This window comes from Leptodactylus fuscus, chromosome 8 (assembly GCF_031893055.1).
Source record: "Leptodactylus fuscus isolate aLepFus1 chromosome 8, aLepFus1.hap2, whole genome shotgun sequence".
Taxonomy (NCBI): domain Eukaryota; kingdom Metazoa; phylum Chordata; class Amphibia; order Anura; family Leptodactylidae; genus Leptodactylus; species Leptodactylus fuscus.
The window spans coordinates 64,011,014-64,028,823 of NC_134272.1; the positions used below are offsets into that span (position 1 = coordinate 64,011,014).

At 40.3% G+C, this 17,810-nt stretch overlaps 1 long non-coding RNA gene across 1 annotated transcript; it reads right to left on the reverse strand.

The window, feature by feature from the left end:
- Window positions 1-8,135: 8,135 nt before the first annotated feature.
- LOC142217024 (uncharacterized) lies at window positions 8,136-16,560 on the reverse strand. The gene is made up of 4 exons (XR_012717374.1): window positions 16,479-16,560; window positions 16,095-16,123; window positions 12,800-13,029; window positions 8,136-8,290 (listed from the first exon to the last, which is right to left on the reverse strand). It is a non-coding gene; the product is annotated as an uncharacterized LOC142217024 (long non-coding RNA).
- Window positions 16,561-17,810: the final 1,250 nt, after the last annotated feature.

Here is a 17,810-nt window from a genome sequence, read left to right on the forward strand (position 1 = left end):
TGCTGGAAGACCCATGACCTCTGAGGGAGACCCAGCTTTCTCACACTGGGCCCTACATTATGCTGCACAATGTGTTGGTAGTCTTCAGACTTCATAATGCCATGCACACAGTCAAGCAGTCCAGAGGCAGCAAAGCAACCCCAAAACATCAGGGAACCTCCGCCATGTTTGACTGTAGGGACCGAGTTCTTTTCTTTGAAGGCCTCTTTTTTTTCCTGTAAACTCTATGTTGATGCCTTTTCCCAAAAAGCTCTACTTTTGTCTCATCTGACCAGAGAACATTCTTCCAAAATGTTTTTGGCTTTCTCAGGTAAGTTTTGGCAAACTCCAGCCTGGCTTTTTTAGGTCTCTGGGTAAGAAGTGGGGTCTTCCTGGGTATCCTACCATACAGTCCCTTTTCATTCAGACGCCTACGGATAGTACGGGGTGACACTGTTGTACCCTCAGACTGCAGAGCAGCTTGAACTTGTTTGGATGTTAGTCGAGGTTCTTTTCCACCATCTGCACAATCTTGCGTTGAAATCTCTCGTCAATTTTTCTTTTCCGTCCACCTCTAGGGAGGTTAGCCACAGTGCCATGGGCTTTACACTTCTTGATGACACTGCGCACAGTAGACACAGGAACATTCAGGTCTTTGGAGATGGACTTGTAGCCTTGAGATTGCTCATGCTTCCTCACAATTTTGCTTCTCAAGTCCTCAGACAGTTCTTTGGTCTTCTTTCTTTTCTCCATGCTCAATGCGGTACACACAAGGACACAGGACAGAGGTTGAGTCAACTTTAATCCATTTCAACTTCCTGCAAGTGTGATTTAGTTATAGCCACCACCTGTTAGGTGCCTCTGGTAAGTAACAGGTGCTGTTAATTACACAAATTAGAGAAGCATCACATGATTTTTCAAACAGTGCCAATACTTTTGTCCACCCCTTTTTATGTTTGGTGTGGAATTATATCTAATTTGGCTTTTTGACAATTCTTTTTGTGGTTTTCCATTGAAGACAAACTAAATGAAGATAATACCAAAAAATGTGTGATTGCAATCATTTTCTGTAAGAAAATGAGTATTATCTGACAGAATTGCAGGAGTGCCAATACTTTTGGCCAACACTGTATTTTACGTGGCAGAGAGACCTTTGGGACCGATTTATCTCTTGACTATTTCAGCATTTTAAAAGGGTTGTCTTGTAATGTGCTGATCTTATCTAGGTGGACAGAACAGCAAATGTGTGAGTCCATGGTAGATTTTGTGTGTTCAAGGAACTTGGTGCACAAGGGACCAAGACTGACTAAGTACCTACGCAGATGAAGAAATCAACTGACTAGGTAGCTACAAAGTGACTGGAGTGGACCCCAAGACGGTACTAGAAACAGGTGAATGATCAGTAGAGTTTGTCCATAGGAAACCCTGGGCAGTGTGAGGATCATCTGACACTTGGAGGATCAAATCACACTGGCCAGGGGAGGCGCTGAAGGCAGAATGGGTGTGTTTAGTGACAATGCAACATTGCTCAGTAATAGAAGAAAACTCCTGTGCTCCAAGGTCCTCATGTGAATAAAGAATAAAAGTGCCTTTTCTCTGCATCCCTGGAGCTCTAAAACTTAAAGGGGTTGTTCAGGCAAAAATGGACAACCCTTTTAAAGTTTAAATAAGCTGGGGGCAATGAAAACAAAATTTAAAAAAATCCATACTCACCTGTCCCCATTGCTCTGGTGTCCTCCTGCACCTCATCGTTTATCTATTCTTGCAGCGTTGTCCGGCGTTGTGCTGAAGCCGCTGATTGGCCTCCACAGTCATGCAACCACTGAGGCCAATCGGTGAAGGGTGTTTATGTTAATACCTGTGACAGCACAGGTCCTCTTCTTGAGGCCTGGGAGAGACCCAGGAGAGCAGACAAAAGGGGACGACAATGGAGAAACGGGGATAGGTGAATATTTTTTAATTTTTTTCACTGCCCTCAGCAGATTTAAACTTTAAAAGTTTTACCTGAACAACCCCTTTAAGAAAGGTATTGTTTTTATTCTAATAACTGCATCTATAGCACATACTGTCCATGCACTACTTACAGGTTCACTGTGCGTTCACTGTGCACACCTACAAACCTTCTTCAGCCTATCGCTGTCCTGACTTAGTATTTAAAATCAAGCTTCATTAGCCACACCCTGCCTGAGCTATAAAGTTCTAGTGTGCTAGACTTGCTGTAAGTCATCCTGATATTTGATCTGTCCTGACCTGTCTAAGTCAAAGTCAAACCGGTTTGGTAGAACAGTAGGTCCACAACTTGTTGATCCTGACATCTAGTTTGCACTGTTTTATCTTCAGACACTATTAGTTAAACTGCCCTTATGCCCTGAAATTGAGAGACTGTGATGCATTATATTCATATGTTTATAAAACCCCTATATCCAGGGGTGGTAGTGGCTGCCACAGAGCCCGGGACACTAGGGGACCCAGTCACAGCCACTACTGCTGCAGATTTTTTTTTTTAATAGGCCGATACCTGCTGGAGTAACTCCAGCAGGTAACGGGCCCTATTTAACTGCAGCACAGGATGCTGCCTGAGGATGAAGAGGAGCTGCCTCCTCCACAATCCATCTTTTAACAGTAGTGAAGCCAGGAATTGCCGGCTTCACTACTGTACACAAGCAGGGGCCGCCTGCTGTCCAGGCCCCTGCCTCCTGGCACTTGCATGGACAGAGGACAGGAGAAACTTCTATCTCCTGCCCACTGTCCCCAAGCTGTGATACCTTGTGTCGGCATCTATCCTGTGTCATGACGTTATCAAAGGTCCTTTATGCTATTAAGATAGAATCAGTGTCTTGTGTGGGCGGAGCTATCTGGACTGTACAGCTCAGTGTACAATGGGGGGAATGGGTTGCAGGCTGTCTGTGTGCAAGAGAGGTACATGGGTGTGCAGGCTGTGTGTGAGAAAGTCTGCACCCCCATTCCCCCACACACCCTGCACACTCAGGTACCCCTCTTGTTCACAGTTTGCATCCCCCATTCCCTCCTCTTGCTCACAGTCTGCACCCCCATTCCCTCCTCTTGCACACAGTCTGCACCCCCATTCCCTCCTCTTGCTCACAGTCTGCACCCCCCCCCCCCATTCCCTCCTCTTGCTCACAGTATGCACCCTTCATTTCACCCTATATGAGCAAGAGGAGGGAATGAGTGGTGTAGGCTGTGTGTGAGCAAAGAGGGTGACGTGGGGTGCAGGCTGTGTGTGAGAAAGGGGGGAATGGGTGCTGTAGGCTGTGGGTGAGAAAGAGTGTGGTGGAATGGGGGGTTCCTCCCTCCACATCACCTTCTTGCTCTCACACAGCTTGCACCCCCATTTCCCCTCTTGCTCAGACACACCCTGCACCCCACGTCACCCTTTTGTTCACATACAGCCTGCACGCCCACGTACCCCTCTTGGGGGGGAGGGCATGTCAAAAGTTTGCCACGGGGCCCCACCATTCCTAGTTACGCCACTGCTTATGTAGTGAAATATTAAGTATACTGTGCTCTCTATGGTGCAAACGTTAGTTTAAGTATTTATATATATATAAATATATATAAAGTGATTCTTGATTCTTGAGTAAACTTTATCATTCTTAGAGGAGATCTCAATCCACATGATTCAGATTGTGTCATTGATAATGAAAGGTTTTGCTTATCATTGCTAATACTTTTGTTCTGACACAGGTTGGATCACATTCTCTGGTGAGCTGTACCTTTATATCTGTGTGATAAGTACAGGCCGCATGTGTCTGAGCACAATCATGTAAGTCATAATTATCCTAAGTTTAAGCCATAATTAATGGAAATTTCCTTCATAAGGTTCTATCTATATCATCTTTTAGATAAACATTATTAAACTAGTCATAGCTATAACAAGACAGTAGTGGAATGAATGTTCTGAGGACAGCGACATCACTGATCACAATAAACATCCATTTTTGGCTTTGCCAATCGTGCAGCCATTTGGATAGGGAGTAAGTGACACTTTTGACAACTGCATATAGACATCTAACTGTAGTGTGCCATAATGTGTGTTCACATGACCCCTTACAGCTTTCTTACGACACATATTATTATTGACTGGTGGTTATATGAATAGTCAACCCTTTCAGTGGTTAGTACGCATAAACAGTATATATAGTATGATATACTGAGCCTAGACAACAGACACTTTGAAGTTTTGGGTGCATTTAATGCATTTAAGAGAGTACAGATGGCCACTCTGGAACTTCCAGTGAGTTTGTTTCTCCATAGAGCACTCCAGGTAGTTGAGCTTGTTTATTAGTTTTATTTCATTCCATGTTAGACCAATATATCATATACAGAGTGTAGATATTGTTAGAGCAAAGAGCTGAGAGCAACGTTTCGGGCTGCGAGAGCCCTTCTTCAGGCATTAGAATCTGAGTAAGAAGGCGTGATGGCTGCCGCATATCTAGAACAAATATATTTCTTATGGGGTCCAGGAGAACTGATCCTGGTAAGGAACCCAAGGATGGGGGAGATGTATGTCTTCCCTTAGCAAGATCTGGACAGCAGCCATCACACCTTCTTATTCAGATTCTATATACCTGAGGAAGGGCTCTCATAGCCCAAAACATTGCTCTCAGCTCTTTGCTCTAACAATAGCTGCACCCTATATATGATATATTGGTCTAACATGGAATAAAATAAAACTAACAAGCAAGCTCAACTACCTGGAGTGCTGTCCATCCTTAAAACAAGCTTCTATTTAAATTGGTGAGTTCTGGTCAGCCACCGGAGGAATAAGTGCACCTATCTGCAAGCTATGGAGAGTGTTGTACTCATGAATATTATTTATATAATATTATAAATAATATAATATTATAATATAATAATATATATCATATATTCATTATATATGAATACTAGCTAGTACCCACGACTTCGTCTGCGGTGATTGTAGAAGTGGGTATATACAGGCGGGGGTAAGGTTTTCGTACTGTGTATATGGTATGGGATATGAAATGTAAGTTTGTATCTTGTTTTTGCTATAATTCTGAGAATACGTGAGACTTTTGTGTTGAAGCTAATTTGTATTTGAGCTGCTATATATACGGTGTTGTGAGAAACTTTACATAGTGACTTTGGGACAGAAGTATTTGAAGTTAACCCTTTCTCGCCGATGGCATTTTTTGATTTTTGTTTTTGACTCCCCTCCTTCTAAACCCCATAACTTTTTTTTTTCTCCGCTCCCAGAGCCATATGAGGTCTTAATTTTTCCTGGGACAAATTTTTCTTCATGATGCCACCATTATTTATTCTATATAATGTACTGGGAAGCAGGGGAAAAATTCAGAATGGGGTGGATTTGAAGAAAAAATGCATTTCTGCGACTTTCTTACGGGCTTTGGTTTTACGGCGTTCACTGTGCAACCAAAATGACATGTCCCCTGTATTCTGTGCTTCGTTACGATTCTGGGGATACCAAATTTATATGGTTTTATTTACATTTTGACCCCTTAAAAAAAATCCAAAACTGTGTTAAAAAATTATTTTTTGAAAAGTCGCCATATTCCGACAGCCGTAACTTTTTTATACTTGCGTGTACGGGGATGTATAGGGCGTCTTTTTTTGCGGGAACGGGTGTACTTTGTAGTTCTACCATTTTTGGGAAATGTTATTGCTTTGATCACTTTTTATTCAAATTTTTAGCAGAATCAAAACAGTGAAAAAATGGCAGTTTGGCACTTTTGACCATTTTTCCCGCTACGGCGTTTACCAAACAGGAAAAATGTTTGTATAACTTTGTAGAGCGGGCGATTTAGGACGCGCGGATACCTAACATGTATGTATTTCACAGTTTTTAACTACTTTTATATGTGTTCTAGGGAAAGGGGGGTGATTTGAATTTTTAATCCTTTTTATTTATTTTTTTATATTTTTTTTACTTTTTTTAAACTTTTTTTTTTGCATTTATTAGACCGCCTAGGGGTATTGACATGGGTGGGCGGTGTCGCGGATTGTCAGAGTGGTGGGGGCAAATATGGCTGCTCCGGAGCGTTAAAGAGCGCCTCCTAGAGAATCGTTAAGGTGAGGGGCAAAGTGGTAAAGTATATGTATATGTGATTGTGTGGGGTTAGGGGCGAGGCTGTAGAGGGCAATATGAATTTTGTGGCTTGCTATGGTCCAAAGTGTGTGAGATTGCAGAGATGGTGGTGTGAGTTTGGGTTTTGTGGGGGTCCTGGCACAAACGTATGTGCGCTATTGTGAGGAAAAGTAGCCTATTGTTTAATCGAGTGTAATAACTATGTTTGTGGAAAATTTCAGCCAAATCGGTGGAGCGGTTTTTGCGTGATTGACCGCCAAACATCCGAACATCCAAAGGGGCCTGGGAAAAACGTATGTGCGTATTGTGACGAAAAGTAGCCTATTGCGCCATCGAGTGTAGGGACTATGTTTGTGGAAAATTTCAGCCAAATCGGGGTCCAAAGTGTGTGAGATTGCAGAGATAGTGGTGTGAGTTTGGGTTTTGTGGGGGTCCTGGGAAAAACGTATGTGCGCTATTGTGACAAAAAGTAGCCTATTGTTTAATCGGGTGTATTAACTATGTTTGTGGAAAATTTCAGCCAAATCGGTGGAGCGGTTTTTCCGTGATTGAGGAACAAACATCCGAACATGCAAACATCCAAACACACAAACCCACAAACTCACAAACTTTCACATTTATAATATTAATAGGATTAATTTTTTTTCCATTGTTTCCCTTGAAGATCCTAAATTATATCATCATTCAGTTTTCCTGCTTTTCTTTTCAATTATTTCATTAAAATTCTTGTATCTTGCATATTTCGCTATACTTAATCACTTCTGTGCCAGACTATTTTCCCTGGCTCCAGACTGGAGATATTTTTGGTTTATTCAAATAATTTTTGGGTCTTTTTTCATTGATAAAAGGGCTTTATTTTCTTCATATCTGAGAAAAGGTGAATAAAAAAGTAGGCGAAATGTCTTATTTTTCACATTTTTATTGATTGTTGCCCTGCTGTGTATGAAGCCATAACGGGTGAGGGGGTGTTGTTGTGGCAAGGTGGTACTTTATTTTTTATTTTTTGTATTATTTTATGTAATTTTTTTAACGCATTGTGCCCACTATAAGGTATAATAGACCTCTGGAAGTGCATTTTAACTTTTTTATTTTACTTTTTTTTTTATGATTTCACCTGTAATTGGGGCTGATACATACAGCCCCCTTTACAGGAGGAATACAGCCTCCCATGCTGTACTTCAGAGCTGATTTTGGTCTTCTAGGACCCAGTAGCCCTAGGAGTACTCATCTTTCCAGCAATCGTGTGACTACCCAGTCAGAGGGGCACTGCATCATGGGGACTCCCATAGCTGTGCACACAACAATCGGTGGATCAGCCAAACATATAAAGTCTATCAGTGGTTCGGAAGAGCTTAAAGAGAGCCTGACACCAGAACTCAGCATACCAACCCAATCCTAGGGTAGATAGGTTAGGGTCACTTGGTGTTTTCCGCTTGTAAATCGGTGTTTCTGTTTCCAAGATAATTCCTTTTTTGTTAATATGCAAGCATTCTCTTTGGAGCAGGAACCATTGCCATTGCTCTTAAAAGGTCAAAAGGTCCTTGTGCAGCCTGAACCTAACATGTCCTTTTAAAGTGTCCTCTCCAATGCAACCACTTTTTTCATTTGTGCATTTCCGTTTTTTCTTTCGTCATTCCAAAAGCTATAGCTTTTATATATTTCTATTCATGGGGCTTATTTTTTGTGGGACAAAGTTTACTTCTCAGTGGTACAATCTATTATTTTGTACAATGTACCGGGAAACTGGAGGAAAATGCAATAGAGTTGAACTGGTGGCTGACATGTTTTTTACAATCATAACCCTAGAGGCAATACAAGCTCCTGCACCTTTCTAAGAGGATACAGGTAGGCATCGGGGCTTATTCAGGGTGGGACATTTTCTTTTCGTTTTTATTCTTTGACCTATTTCCCGAGATCTCCTCTATGACTTTAAAATGTTGTCCAGTGGCACACCTAGTTCCATATAAAAGATAACATATAAAGTCCAAGGTTTTTTTTTTCCAAGATGTAATTATGATAAATTTTTAATTGCTTATAGTACCTATTATATGATTACATAGCAACAATGTTGTAATCCATGACCTACATGGATAAAGTTTTATTAACATCATAAAGTGTCTACGAGGACAACCAACAAAGGGAAAACATTTTTAGGCGTTAAATTGGGATAAAATGGACTGAAGTTGTCTTCATGATACTGCTCAGCGTTATAGACATTTCACTCTGCAATAGAAAAGAAAAAACTATAAGGAAAAAAAATCAATCAACAAAAATAAGTCTAACAACAAGATTATTACAATATCTTTCTTTTTTCCTTAAGCTGTACACATATTCATATCTATATATGTACCATGCTAGCAAGTTAAAAAAAAAATTAGTGTTGGTTTAATTAGAAAATTCACGCTCCATATTCCTACAGTGATTCGCAACATGTTTTGTTTTTTTTCATTTTTTCTATAAATTCTTTATTTATAAACACACAATCACAAAAAAGCAAACAACAAGCGAAACCCCCACAAGGCGGGACCCGAACAAACGGGCCCGCAAAACGAGAGAGCGCAAATATAACACGTCCAAACGGGTGAAACAAAACAAATCGGCAACAATCAAGATCTAAAATATGGAAATCCAAGTAAGAGAGGAAGGGGGAGAAGAACAGGAGAAAAGGGGAAAAAAACGGGGGAGGGAGGAAGAAAAGAAAAAAAAGGGGGGGGGCATACCCCCACAGGGAAAAGGCAAACCCGAGCTCCAATTATACACCCGTCAACTGTCAGTAAACCTAAGTCAGCCAGATCTCTGTACCTTTGGGTACCCTGAAAGAGAAGCCAAGGAGTCCAAGCCTCCATGTAAGTTCCCTGTGATGCGGTGAGGTCCTCCATGACTCTGATATCCTCCATTTTATGAATCCAATGACGGAGGGATGGGGGGTAGAGGACTTCCACAGTGCCGGGACACAAGCCCTGGCAGTGTTAATCATATGGCAGAGGGAAAACTTACGGTAAAAACTGAGAGGGCGGTACGAAAGGTGAAGAAGGAAGAAGTCCGGTGAGAATGGAAGAGAAACTTGGAAAACGTGGCTAATCACCCTATGGACACCCCCCCCCCCCCCCCCAGAAAACATGCAAGAGGGTCCCCTCCTCTGAGCCACAACGCTAACAGACAGGGGAGGAGGACGGGAAAATCTTATGTAACTTCAACGGGACATGATACCACCGTGTCAGGATTTTATAACCCACCTCCTGGTATTTGCTAGCTATCGAGCTTTTATGGGCAAACTCCAGGACTCTGGTGCATTGCGAGTCAGAGAGGGATAAATTTTGATTCGCAACATGTTTTCTATTGATAGTTTGTTGCCTAAAAGACTAGACAACACTTTATGTCAAGAGTCCATTATATTCTACGTGTTGACGGAATGGGGCTGATTTATCATGCCTTGGACGCCGGCTCTCAGTTGTCATGAAATGTCACAATTTTTGAGTTTTTGCAAAAAAATTTCTAATTTTTCCATTTTGTGGCTCCTTTACCATTTATCAAAAAGTGGTCAGAATGGGGAGGAATCTGGCTGGATGGCGGTACATCAGATTTATTACAACAGCAGAAATCTATGCCTGTCCCTGACTAGTATAGACTAGACCTTCACATGGTCCAACAAAATTGTTAAGAGGTGAAAATTTGGAGTGCCCCATACTCCATACATATATAGTTTTAATGCCTTGTTCACTTCTGCGTTTGGTAATCCGTTCAGGGAGTTCGCATGGGGACCCCCCGAACAGACTACCAAATACATTTGCAAGCGGTGTGCAGTGAAAGCACACGGACCCCATAAACTATAATGGGGTCCATGTGCTTGCCGCAAGATCTCCACAGGGAACATGCAGACAGGAAAGTACTTCACAATCTACTTTTCTGTCCGCATGACTTGTGCGGAGATCTTGCAGCATGCACACGGACCCCATTATAGTCTATGGGGTCCGTGTGCTTTCACTGCACACCGCTTGTAAATGCGTTCGGTAGTCCATTCGGGGGGGTCCCCATGCAGATTCCCCGAATGGATTACCAAACGCAGATGTGAACCAAGGGTAAGCCTGCGCAGGTTAAATCAAGTATCCTTAGCTATCACAAAACATACAGACTTATAATGAAGTGAATTATATATTCAGGAGACTATGGCAATCTGTATAAACATTGTGTAAACAATTTTACAATGTCTGAATCATAATCTGTTTTGGCTGGAGGCGGCTAGAGATGAATAGTGAAGTCCCAGTTAATGCTAATATAATAAATTCTTGGTAAGTAATTACAATACTATTAATAGCAGGTGATGAGTTAATGATTCATACACATACATTATAGATGATAGACAGCTCCATATAGAACAGAGAAATGTATGTTGTTATGGATCAAAATTAGGACTCTATAGAGCTTTAGGGAAAAATATTTTCAAGATCTGCATATACCATAGTGACCTATATTCTGTATATACTGTTCATGGCTATTTCTCACAAATTCTGTAAAAAAAATAATAGTGGCCTGTTTCAATAATCATCTTAGTACTGAGAGCATTGAGAATCCTGAGTCCGATAGAGGTAGATTGTTGTATGCCTCTGACTACAGCTAACACCATGTTCTGAGATTAGGGGGGTATTCACACTACCATTGGATGTCCGATATGATAGGGTCAGTTAAAAAACAACAACATACGCCTATATTAATGGACACTAAGCCTACGGTTATACTAGCATTGTGTTTGGAGACTCCACCACCCATTCCCATTTCTATCTACCGGTATCTGGCACTAACCTGGAAGACCCCATTATAGCAGATAGGGTTTCCTTTTTTTCGGTCCCCAAGCAGACCAAAGAACAGAAATTGAACACTAGTGTGAACTTAGCATCACTGATGGTAATGTGTTCATTTTTTTTTAACTGATCAATTAATGATTAAGTCAACAAAATGGACACATTAGCATGAGTTAGTGTCCGTTAATGTCCGTTTTTACACCATCCGTTTTTTGCTTATTTTTTTGTTCTGTTTTCTGAGAATGTACAAAAAAACAGACAATAATTACGCACAGTGTAATAGACGACCATCCGTTACCTTCCTTCATATGTCCGTTAGCCATAGGCATTAATGTTAAAAAATAACGGACACATAACCATCCATCCATTATTTTCAATGGACTTAAAAGTCCTATGTCCCCCAAAATAATGGTTGGTCCACACTAATCTTCGGGAACTCCGTTACCCATTCTGGTTAAAATAGGCCTTTATAGTCTATTGGGACCGAGGGTTTTCCCGAGTAACCGTTTATAAGCAGGTTTCCATTTTTTGGGCTTCCCGAATGCTAGTGTGAACCTAGCATAACTCACCTGTGAAGGATTTCCTGAAAATGTTACACTAACAGACAACGGAAGTCAATGGGATGCTTTTCAGATTTTTGATGGATCTGTTAGTGTCTGTTATTAATATTTTCTGATGGATGCTAACAATGGACACAAAAGAGATAACGGAAGATGAGCATGAATATTTTTAATTCCCTCCCCCCTTCCTTGGCATCCCCCTATTGTACTCTGGTGCCTCAAAATACCCCAAAATATAATGTCGAGCCATTTAATTCACCCGAGATGAATCTCCATTTGTTCAGTTTCGGAAAAAACAAACAATTTGGAAAATTCGGGTCGAACTCAAAGTGGTACAAAGCATTGACCGTCTCTGTTACTCTATTATAGTAATTTGCACAACAAACGCCATACAACATACAGCAAACACATCAGCATTCAAAGGGTTTTCTCAGATAGTCTTATTATGCACCACTGTGATTCTAGGAATGGGCTACTGTAATGTCAGAATGACTGGAAACCATGTGCTTCACTCCAATCAGCTCAAAACTATGCAGATCTGTACAGTCAGGATATCTACTTTGCATTCAGGTTATACATTCCATCTCTATCACACAATTGTCTACTTAATATACATGAAAATAATTTGCCTTTGACACAGCTATAATCTGATCAAAGGAAACTGTTATATGTGTCATAACTATAAAGAATTATTCATCATTTAACATTTATTGCCATGTTTTCTTTCTTTCTATTTTGAAGATAAAGGAGATTTTGGCTCCGGGATCCCCACTACTTAACACCTGGAACCCACCACCAACCAACACCTGGACCCACACCAATCAACACCTGGTCTCTGACCAATCAGAATCTAGAACCCCACCAACCAACACCTGGAACCCACACCAATCAACACTCAGAACCTCCACCAATCAACACTCAGAACCTCCACCAATCAACAACCAGAACCCTCACCAATCAACAACCAGAACCCTCATCAATCCACACCTGGATCCCTCACCAATAAACACCTGGAACCCCACCAATCAACACCAATCAACACTCATAACCCCCACCAAACAACACCTGGCTGAACCCTCCCTTACAAGCACCACTTCTGCTTCATAGGACAGTGACGTCACTTTCATTAATGACATGGACTATTTACAGCTCTGTCCCAGTCAAGTGTGTGGGCTGGGCTGCAATTCCGTCCACAGTTGCTATTCAATGTATGGTGTTGTGCTTGGTAAGCTGTTACAATAAATTTCAAGTAATTCAGATTAATTTTACATGTTGTTATTATTACAAAGATGACTAGGCTATTGCCCACTAAAACTTGATTCATTATTATGTACTGATATACTGTACATTAGATACCACCAAAACTGTCTCACCGTATATTAACAATGATGTCCATGGTGTCCGTGGTGTCCATGGTGTCCGTGATGTCCATGATGTCCATGGTGTCCGTGATGTCCATGATGTCCATGGTGGCCATGATGTCCATGAGGGAAATGAGGATGACCTCCATGAGGTGGTGGACAAACAACAGGGGGTTGATATGGGGGACATGGGGGAGGACAATTTGGGGGAGGACAATTTGGGGGAGGACAATGTGGTGGCCCTGAAATGAAATATGATCAGTTATATGTCAACATGATGGAGTATCAGCAATAATTTAACAGTGTGAAAGTCTATATATATTTTAAGAACCATAGCACTGTATGATATATTATGGGCATCAAATTAAAAGGCGAGCATTATAGAAGATGCTTCTCTAGGTTGTTGGGAAACAGTATATTGAAACACCTAGTCTAAGCCAATACAACTGTAGTGTCCCAACAGTGGACTATCTATAAAGATAGTTGGAAGGGAGTCTATCAGATGCTTTATGTTTTGCACTCTAATAACAGCATTATATCTTAAAGAAAGCAGGCAAGTTTTACTATCCCAGAAAACCCTTTTAAGGTTCAATGATAAGAAGTACGTGTTTCCTATTTTGGTATTCTTTTTATATGATTTTGTTTAGGCTTTCATTACATTAAAGGAGTTTTCCCATCTCAAGAATCCTACCTAAACTGCTAGCTTATGAAAATACATTGCTTTAGGAATTCTGCTTCATTTGCCTGCTATGTTAGATTATTCCTCCCATTGTTTACACATTGTTTTCTTGGTGCCCGGCCTATATTTGATAAGGCAGGACAAAGGGGACAAGTCACTCTCTGGAGGGGTTGAGTTCTCTTGTTGATATGTACAGCTCTGCAGTCAGGAGAATCTGGTCAGATATTTGTAGTTTGCTGTTTATGGCTCGAAAAGTGTCTCTTATGTCTCTATGTAAACACAAACTGAGTTTACTGCAAGTCCATTCTGTGTAATGTAATATACATTTACTGTGCATATTAAATGATTTGCAGTTATATTAGATTCTAGTAATTATAATAAATAATCTCTCATGGTTAAGGAAATGTCTATTCTACCAGCTAGTAGAATAATATAGGAAATGATATGAACAGACAGCAGCCCAAAACAGGAAGATGGTAAATCCCCAAACGCATCAGTGTTTTTTTTCTCAGTGTTTTTCATTGCCTTTCTGCAGATTTTATTCCCTTATTAAACCTATAGGGAAACTGTGAGCATTTCCGCAGGTATAATTGACATCCTGTGACTTTCAATAACACAGACATTTTTGAAAATACAACTTTTCTGCACCTTTCTTTTTCTGGCAATGTGTCGATGGGATTAGCAAGAATTTCATTCTCTTTTCAAGTACTGTAAAATGCTGCATTTTTTCCCCAGCATATCCACAGCGGCAAAATGCTGTATTTCCGCAACGTGGGGCTTTAGCTAGTGGCGTAACTAAAGGCTTGTGGGCTCTGATGCAATATTTTGTCCAGGGCCCCCTACCTCATCCCTACAGCACATTCATGATAGTGATGGTTACGGGAGCTAAGGAGTTTAATCATCCTTCAAGTGGTTAGAGGTAACCTGTGGGTCTCCTTGGCTTATGGGCCAGATGGAAGCTGCAATCTCAATACTGATGCCAGTGCTTATGGACCCCCTAAGGCTCCTGGTCCCCTGGCTGGCTGCAATCTCTGCACATCCTCAAGTTATGCCCCTGGCTTTAACCTTAATGGTGTTTTCTGGCTTCACTTTTTTATTTAACAGCCTTATTGAAGAAACTTATGAGGATTGGTTTCTTCATTGCAACCAAGTCTCCTCCCTTACTCCCAGTCTCTGCACTGTACAGAAGAGAGAGTCTTTCTTGCTGTCACAAGGTGTTATCACACCCTTTGTGTGCTGTATACAAGTGCCTGACTCTTTCTATTGTAATAACACGCATTTCTGCCTGTTATATTTTAATAGAAACAATCTATAAGAATGGACTGTAAAAACTCATTGTATTCAAATTCAATACATGGCAGATTTATATTTCCATATATTTTCTAAGTATTCTGTATGTCAAGAGATGTTTACCCTATGGATTTGAGAATGTAGAAACGTGTCTGAATTCTTAGTATGTATCAGTTCCAAAACTATGTGACAAGTTATTATACATTGCTGATATAATAATGCCAATGTGTGTATGTCAGAATTTATCAGATAAGTGGTTAGAGGAACAGGAATGTCTATGTGACAAATAAGAGAAATGGTTTTGTATATTTAATGATAGCAGTACAATGGGTGTGCCATAGGAGGGCCAACTATGAGACACAGGTATATTACCATTATTCCCTCCCAATTTAATAATGGAACTGTAACCTTAGAGCTAAATTACCATCAGCAGCTCCAGAACTGACAATGATTCTGTTCATGCCTGTAGGAGACTGATAGGACATACAGTACTTGTGATGGTCAGAAAGGCAAAAAAGGAGCCCCGGTATGTTGTACTGCAAGTGATGCAGAAGGCTACTGGGAAAGGGGACTTGTCTTCCATTCAAAGTGTTACTGACACCTAGACATAGATGTTGGACCAAACCTCAAATCCAGGAGTGGAAGTGAAGCAGAAGAAACTGTGCTTATTACAAATTCAAAGAACAAATACATGCCGTGTTTTGGGGTTCAAATACCCCTTTCTCAAGTCTGTACAAAGTTGGAATGCCAAAAGACAAAAACCCTGACCTTACATAGGGGTAGAGGACTAACATAACTCCCACATGGTGGAGCAGATCCTCAAGGTGTGAGGTTCCTTCAGCTGTAATTATACTGATTACTGAGGATTTTCCAAGCTATTAAGACTGCTGTGGCCAGATACACTTCATATACCTATTTGTCACCTATACATCCTATATCCAAATGGTATTACACATTTGCTTAAGCACATAGAGATAGATAGATAGATAGATAGATAGATAGATAGATAGATAGGAGATAGATAGATAGATAGATAGATAGATAGATAGATATATAGGAGATAGATAGATAGATAGATAGATAGATAGATAGATAGATAGATAGATAGGAGATAGATAGATAGATAGATAGATAGATAGATAGATAGATAGGAGATAGATAGATAGATAGATAGATAGATAGATAGATAGGAGATAGATAGATAGATAGATAGATAGATAGATAGATAGATCCAAAATAATTGCTATATGTATATTATTACTATATAGAGAGAATGGACAATTATACGGATAGTAAGACTAGGAAACCCTGACTCTTATAAAGCACTCTAAGACGTACCGTAGTGTGGATGATGCATGATTGAGGACCTACAAGTAAATAACATTATTAACACATGTATACAGTATATAGTAATCATTTTGCAATCAATACTGACTAGTCCACATCGGGACTATATATATTACTATACTACTACAGGACAGTACTCATTGGGCTGTACATAAACAATACCTGACTAATACATTCTTCTATACTGCTGTCATGATTCTGCCAATCTCATATTGAATTAAGGACATCACTTAGTTTATTCATTTATCTATTCTTGTTATATACTGTAGCATCAGACATTACCATACCTTATCTATTTAGATAGGATTGGTATAGACAAAAGGAATTTAACCCTGCATAGCAAAGATTGTGTTGAAAAGCAAGTTATAGACTTACCTTTTAAGGGGAAATGAAATGAAGTTTTGGTGATAACTTAGGACTGTATGAGTGAATGAGAGAAGTTTCACTTATACAAACATTTATAAGAAAATAAAGGGTATAGGAGGGCACAGGAATAAATGACGTACAGTAATCTCAAAGGGCAAGCTATGTCAACAACCCACTCCCTTCCACGTCAGGAGACATTGCACTTCCTGCACTACAACATGCTGTACTAGTTTCTCAAGCAGAAGAAAAATGTTGTTGCCATTGCTTAATAGACAATCATGAAAACATTACAATGTATACAATGTTGTAATCCATTGCATATTGTCTTCTACTGTATGTATACATTCATATTGTACAGTTTTCAAATGAACTGAATTAAAATGGAAGTTCTATTCGCACATTTGAAAAGCCTTTGTTCAATAGGGAAACAAGAACAAAGACATAAACCTACACAATAATACTGTGTGTCTCCAAAAATAATAATAATGCAGTGGTTCTTATCCAGGGTTCAATCGAACCCTAGGCCCTATGCACGGTTCATATTGTGTACCAGTAAAAAAACATATACCTATGTCTTGAATTTAGAAAAAAAAAAATATTTGATTTATGACTAAAGAAGAGTTCGGTGAATGTGCATATGAAACTGGTGGGTTCAGTACCTCAAACAAGGTTAAGAACCACTGTAATAATGCCTGTATTTTTACACGTTATTCCCCACTTGGAGATCCCCTGAACGGAAACCTAATCCACTTAAAAAAGCAGTACTGGCACCCCTGTGTGTCACAGTTGGGGTGGTGTTCTCAGGTTTGGCCATAATGACCATCGATACGTTTGGAGGAAAACGCGAGAAGGTTGCAGGCTTGAGAACACGATCCTAACTGACACACAGGGGTGGCAGCATCATGTTATGGAGTTGTTTTGTTGCAGGAAGGACTGGTGAAATTCACAAAATAGATGGCATCATGAGGAACATTATGTGGCAAAACTAAAGCAACATCTCAAGACATCAGCCAGGAAGGTAAAACTTGGGTGCAAATGGGTCTTCCAAATGGACAGTGACCCGCAGCATACTGCCAAATGGGTTACAAAGTGGCTTAAGGATAACAAAATCAATGTTTTGGAGTGGCCATCACAAAGCCCTGATCTCAATCCTATTGAAAATTTATGGGCAAAGCTGAAGAGGCAGGTGCGAGCAAGGCGGCCTACAAACATGGCTCAGTTACACCAGTTCTGTCAAGAGGAATGGACCCAAATCCCTACCAACTATTGAGAGAAGCTTGTGGAAGGATATCCAAAATGTTTGACCCAAGTCATACAGTTTAAGGGCAATGGTACCAAATA